The 6,480-nt window shown below is 38.2% G+C and overlaps 1 pseudogene; it reads right to left on the reverse strand.

The window, feature by feature from the left end:
• Positions 1-2,095: 2,095 nt before the first annotated feature.
• Positions 2,096-2,533, reverse strand: LOC101581643 (annotated as a pseudogene).
• Positions 2,534-6,480: the final 3,947 nt, after the last annotated feature.

A 6,480-nucleotide genomic window follows, 5' to 3' on the forward strand; every position in this document is an offset into this window, starting at 1 on the left:
TACCTTGTCTTGACACTGTTACTTCAAAACTTTCTTCTCATTGAACTAAGAGAAACTAAGTATATATCTGTTATGGTTTGTGCCTTGTTGTCCCCCCAAAGCCTCATGCAGTCATGAGGCAGGGACTTCTAGAGTTTGTGATTAACTCATGATCCACTGGGATTATGTGTGATCCAAGGCTGGGATTATGGGTCTTAGTAGCCATTGCTCCTTCTTGTTGTTGCTGCTGCTGTTCAACCACCATGAAGTGCTGTTCTCTGCCCTGTGCCCCTCTGCCTTGGAGCCAGCTGAATATGGACTGAAACCTCCAGTAACTGTGAGCTAAATAAACATTTCCTTCCTTCATTTTGGGTGTTCGGTATTTGTCCCAGCAATGAGAGAAGAGTAACTAAGACAATATGCTAAATATATATATATATATATATATATATATATATATATTACAAATTGGTCCTGCATTTATATCACCCTTTTTTGTTTAGTTTTGTGAGAAATGGGAATTCCATTGCCATTCCTATATTGTAGGTGCATGAATTCAGCAAAGAAATTCAATATAGTCCAGTAGTTCATAATAGTAGTGGGTTAGCCATAGGATTGGCAATGTCAGAAGTTATTGCCTTGAGCCTTTTACAGTTGAGAATGTTAATGTGGCTTTAGTTTTTGTACCTCATTTTTATACTTCTCTGCTGGATGTTTAAGACCCAGATAATGCAAGACCTATATGGCAAAAAGTATAACATTTGTATCTGTCAATGTCAGTCAAATCCCCTCAGGATTTACCCTGAAACTCTGTACCACAGTTTGTAGATCTTTTGCCAGGGTAAGCCATGTGGATGAATCATAGCCATTGCTTGACCAATTTGCCCTCTGTGAAAGCTTGAGAGAATGATTTCTCTCCATGTGACTCCTTAGGCACATTCTATATCATTGATCACTTTCCTATGTGGCCCCATAAACCCCTAGATTAGAAAATTTTGTATACCATTGAGTTACACGATTCTACAACATTTTCAATGGTCCCAATCCTTGTCACCCAAGGTTCTGTCTCTTTATCAGAATGAAATGCAAAGTTCGTTACTCACAGGCAATGCTGACTCAGCGTTGTGCTGATTGTGTTAGGGGAGAACAGAATGAGCTGATGTTCAAGTTCCATTTGGGCAGAGCTTGACTTTATCCCTGCTTTTTAGTTAGCTTTGACCATCTTCTTTCCTGGACTCAGGGTCACACCATTCACTGTTCCCAGACCAACTATCAGATGAGAAAAAAGTGGACAATATTGCTTCCTATTAGGCTCAAACCAGCTTTTGTAGATGTTCAAATTAAATTGAAAACAATGTAAATGTAAAACTTCACTTTAGAATGCAGACATGATGTTTAAGGCATTGTTTCAGAGTTTCTGAGTCTCAGCTCTATTGACATCTAGATCCAGATAAATATATGCTCAGGAGTGTTCTCTGATTGCAAGATGTGGGACAACATTGATGGGTTCTGAATAGGAGACTCTGAGAGTAGCCCCTCCATGGCAGAATCTACCCAGGTTCTCTAAGGCATTTCTCTACACCACAAACGGTGGGGAATGAATTGTCTTCAATAACAGCTGGACCTTCAGATCAACACAGACAAAGATGTCTAGGCATTCATACTAAAGGGCTTCTTGTAAACAGGAACTGGGAAAAGACTTTCAAACTAAGAATTCATGCATATTTTTCTGGACGTTGAAGACAAATCAGCAGTGAATAGAAAAATCATTTTCATGGTTAAATGTTTCTACACATCAAAATTCAAAAGACTGTGTGGTCAGTTAAACTGTAAACAATGGTTTCAATGACAATCTCATGTGCAATCAATAATGAAATAAGTGAAGAAACAAAGCCTTATTTCTTGAATGCATAACACTGTAGCACCAGAGAAATAACAAATACTGGAATGTCCATACCAGGTCTAGGGAAGGGTATGCCAATTACCTGGACATGAAACTCTCCAGGCTTTTACCACAGCTCTGTGAACTTGGTTAAATGGAGCAGCGTGTGCTGATCGCCACCTGCTGGTCCTGAATTTCCATGCAGCCGGGTTTATGTTTTGAAGCAAAATTGTATCAAATCACTGTGCATCTTGCACAGTAATACATGGCTGTGTCGTCTGCAGTGGGAGAGCTCAGCTGCAGGGAGAATTGGTTCATGTCTGTGTCTCTGGAGATGGAGATGCGGCTCTTGAGGAACGGGCTGGAGCCAGTGCCACCATTGTAATTAATGTACCCCATGCACTCTGGGCCTTTTCCTGGGGGCTGATGGATCCAGTTCCACCCATAAGCATTGGCTGTGATGGAGAAACCTGAGACTGAGCAGGTGGTGAGGGCTTCATCAGGCCAGGTCCGGACTCCTGCAGCTGCACCTGAGACAGGACACCTGGGGACAATAATATCTTCCTGTCAGTCTCCTGCTTTCAAAATCTTCACAAGGACATAGGTCTTAATTTGGGGACACTCACCCTGGGGACCCATCACCAGGTACAGGAGAAGGCACAGCAATCTCATCTTCCAGGTCACATCCTGCCTTCCCATGAGACCTCAAGCCAGTATGAGGATGTAGCTGTGAGCTGCCACAATCCATGAGGAAATTTTGTATCTCAAGTTGGAGAATAAATTTACATATTGGACACACACTTCCTATATCAACCAGGGACTAATCTTAGGCTCTACTTCCTATATCAACCAGGGACTAATCTTAGGCTCTATCTGATCTTTAAGTGCTACAGAAAAGAACCTCTTATCCTGAATTCTACTTGCAGCTAAATTTTTGATAAGGCAGAATTGAATTCAGAGGAGTGGTGGATGCAGGGCAATGATGACCCCAACTTCCTGTGCCAGCATCAGCTTCCTCCACATTTTTCTCCTTCCTTGTGCTCATTCTTATTCCTCCTTCCACACGGGCTCTGGCGTGAAGCTTCAGGATACCTTTGCACAAGTTCCTCTGTTTCTCTCTCTCACTGATCTCTGTCCTCTAGATCTCTCCATACTGCTTGACGGCTTGCTTTATTCTCATTATTATTGTCAAGAGATGTTCACCTGCCTCCTCCTCTGAGATATCCAGTGATCCACATGCCATTGACCAGATCCAGTAGAAACTGGAAATAAGGAATATTTCTTTTTTTTATTACCTCACAGAGAAGTTTCTAATCATTTCTGGAGAGATAGAGGCCATCTGTGTTTTGTCTTTCAGACTGAGAGTCCAGCCCTTTGTTCTGAGTCATTTTTGTATTCAAAATAGTTATCTCATTATAATTGTCTTTTTTAGTCAAGTATGTATGGTGGGCAGCTTCCACACAGCAATAATGTCTCTAAAATTCAGCTTGAACACCCACCTGTTAACCACAATGCATCTACATTCTTATTTTTTGCTGTCATTTAGGAGTGCTCCACATTTTTTAATTTAAATTATTTATTTATGTATTTATTTTTTTATTTTATATAATTAGCACAGGGTCTTCAGGATGTCACTGCACAGTTGAGAGTCATATTGTTCTTTGTGTTTTCAGGCTCTCAAGCACTGGGATTACTTTCATGCACCACCAAGCCAATTCTTAATCATCGTCTCAATTCTCCCTGGTTGCTGGCTGGCACAGCATGCAGCATTCGATCACCAGTCCCTGAATCCACCTAAGCATGTGTTTTATTCCACTGAGCTATCTGGCCAGCCCCTGTGTTTCAAATTTTAGACCCAACTCTTAGGATCAACTTTAACTCACCAGGTTGATAAGGGTGAACTTCAATGTATGTGACTTTCTGCTTTGCCCTCATAATGGGCAGAATTATATGGCTGTGTCACCATGCCTTATCTCTCTAATCTAAGGAATGTTCCATCCTTTGGTGGACATTTTACTATTCCCAGAATCCAGCCCCTGGAATGAAAATTTTAGATTCTGCTTCTAAGTGAGAATGGGTTCCTCTGTCTAGGTTTAACACAATATTTCATAATACAGTTTCTTTCAGTATAATGCATATTTTCTTGTATGATCACAAATATTTCTCAAGCCTGCTGAAATAGGCACCACAGTTACTGATGTATTCATGAGCATACTGAACGACATGGCAGATTTTATGTCTGTGCTACTTAAAAAGTGCTGATATGAACAAACAGCACAGATTAAGATTTCTTATTGTGATCAATGAACAAGAACAAATGAGAGAGAGAGACAGAGAGAGAGAGAGACAGAGAGAGATAGACAGAATGAGTTTTGTTGGGTTTTATTTTTTTATTTTTTATTTTTTTGGCAGAACCGGGGATTGAACACAGGCCCTTGCACTTGCCAGGGAAGCGCTTATTCCACTGAGCCATCTCCCTGACCCCATGTTGGGTTTTAAAAGAGCTTCCATTTCTCACTTCTTTCTAAGGTGTGCTGAGAGCAGTGTTGTGGATCTGTCCTGAGCTGATTTCACAGCTCCTTGATGGGAGGAGTCTCAATATCTTCTCCAGGGTGCCTTTCACAAAAGTATGGATGGACATATTACTGATCCCCAGGATTGGCATGAGGTCCATCTTCATAGACTTCAAGTGGAGATGTTTAACTTCGCACTGTGTTATCTCCATGATATTGCCTGTGAACTAAATCCTAAACATTGATTCTCTGAAATCTACCTTTACATTTGGATTCTTGGTGGCATTAGAATCATCTTTGTTCTGCTCATTTTTCTATTCAAAGAGTATTTTGTGTGTTGTTTGAAAGGACTGACCCTGGGGAATCCTTGATGACCTTCCTGAATCAAACTGAATACCCTTCTCCTCTGTACTCTTCCCTCACTTGCCCAATCTTACATATCAAACAAAAAAAGGGGAAACAGTAGACAGAAACTGGCTAAAAGAAGGCTTACAGTGAGTGCGAAAATACAAAAGGACTCCATATAAAATGTCAGGACTCCTGCAATGAATAAGCTAAATATAAAGAGATCTGAAAACCAGCAATTAGCAGAAGTAAGTTACTTTCAGAAACTAACAGAGGGCAGGGTGTTCTCAGAGCCTCCTGAACACTGGAGAGGCTGAGAAGGACATATGTCATCCAGCACATGATCCTGTTCGTCCCCTGTCCTGTGGTCAAACTCCTAAGTAAATGTTTTCTTCTAATTCTTTGTTCTCATGTTCCTGAGTTGAAATTAGCCAGTATAATGGCTCAGATCACATATGATTCCCCTAGGTATCTAGGGAGCATAAATAGTGGCTGTGGGGCATTTGCACTGAAGTAAGGCATGTCTCCCTGTCATATTTCTTGTCCTTTAATATGGCCACAGTTGCACAATGGGACAGTGAAGTTGGAGGGGGAGCAGGCAGTTACAGACATGTACCTGTTCTTTTTTTTTTTAAGAACTTCTTTTATTCTTATTTTAATTTTTTAATAGGTTGCAAATTGAAAATAAATTATTTACAAATGTAAATGAATATAATAATAAACATTGTCCAAAATAAAAATGAAGAAAGAATTTACAGATCAGTCATAATAGTTCACTGTGTCAAAACCAAGAAACTTATGTTCATATAATTAGAATTCTCAAAATAGAAAGAATAGACAATAAATATTTAAAGATTTAAAGTTTCTGAACTTAGTTCAACTTATAATACCTCATTTCCGAGAAAAATGAGCCTTTTTACACAAGAAATTTAAAAAAAAATTATACCAAGATAAACAAAAATGAAATTGTCCAAAACTTATGGTAAAGAAAATATCATTAAACATATACAGAAAAAAATTAGCTATGGAAGAACAAAATCAAATACCATCTTATTCCACATTAGAAAGAAAAAAAGAATCAAGTGTGTAAGAAACTAGGCTAATTAAAGGACTGAAAGAAAACAAAGATCTGTACTCTTTGAATTGGATACTTAGCAAATATACCTTTGAAAAATAAAAGTAAGATTTTCTAGTTTTACAAACTTGAAATATTTTAATACCTGCAGAAGTAGCATATAGGAAATAACAAAGAGCATAATTCAAAAGGCAACAGAAGTTGCAGTATGCTCCAGGGTGCATAAACAATAAAGAGCTCTCAATATGATAGTTATGCAGGACTATGTAAAATATATTAGATGAACCCTTATTTAAAGGTCATTGAAGATTTCTATGAAACAGTACCAATCTTTTGTTGGGTTATACATGTATTTTTTTTTATAAATATGTGTGTGTATGTATGTATAAAAGACAGGAAAGAAGTAATATAAAGTCAACAGGAAATGGAAATATACTTTTTAAAGTTTCTAATACTAGGAGAAGATATCATACAATGCCTTTTAAATAAATTGTAAGTTAAAGATATAGTATAAATCTTAGGACAAAAATTAAGATTAAGCAATATTCAGAAAATTAAATACTAATTAATTAAAAATTAAGTGTTTCAAAACAATTGAACTAAGAAGAAGTTTTCATGATAGCAGTGAAGTACTAAGAGTAAAACATAAGATAAATACTGGAATGGCAAATAAATGATCAGCACTT

The sequence above is a fragment of the Octodon degus genome, unplaced genomic scaffold, assembly GCF_000260255.1.
Source record: "Octodon degus isolate 3935 unplaced genomic scaffold, OctDeg1.0 scaffold00255, whole genome shotgun sequence".
In the NCBI taxonomy this organism is placed as follows: Eukaryota; Metazoa; Chordata; class Mammalia; order Rodentia; family Octodontidae; genus Octodon; species Octodon degus.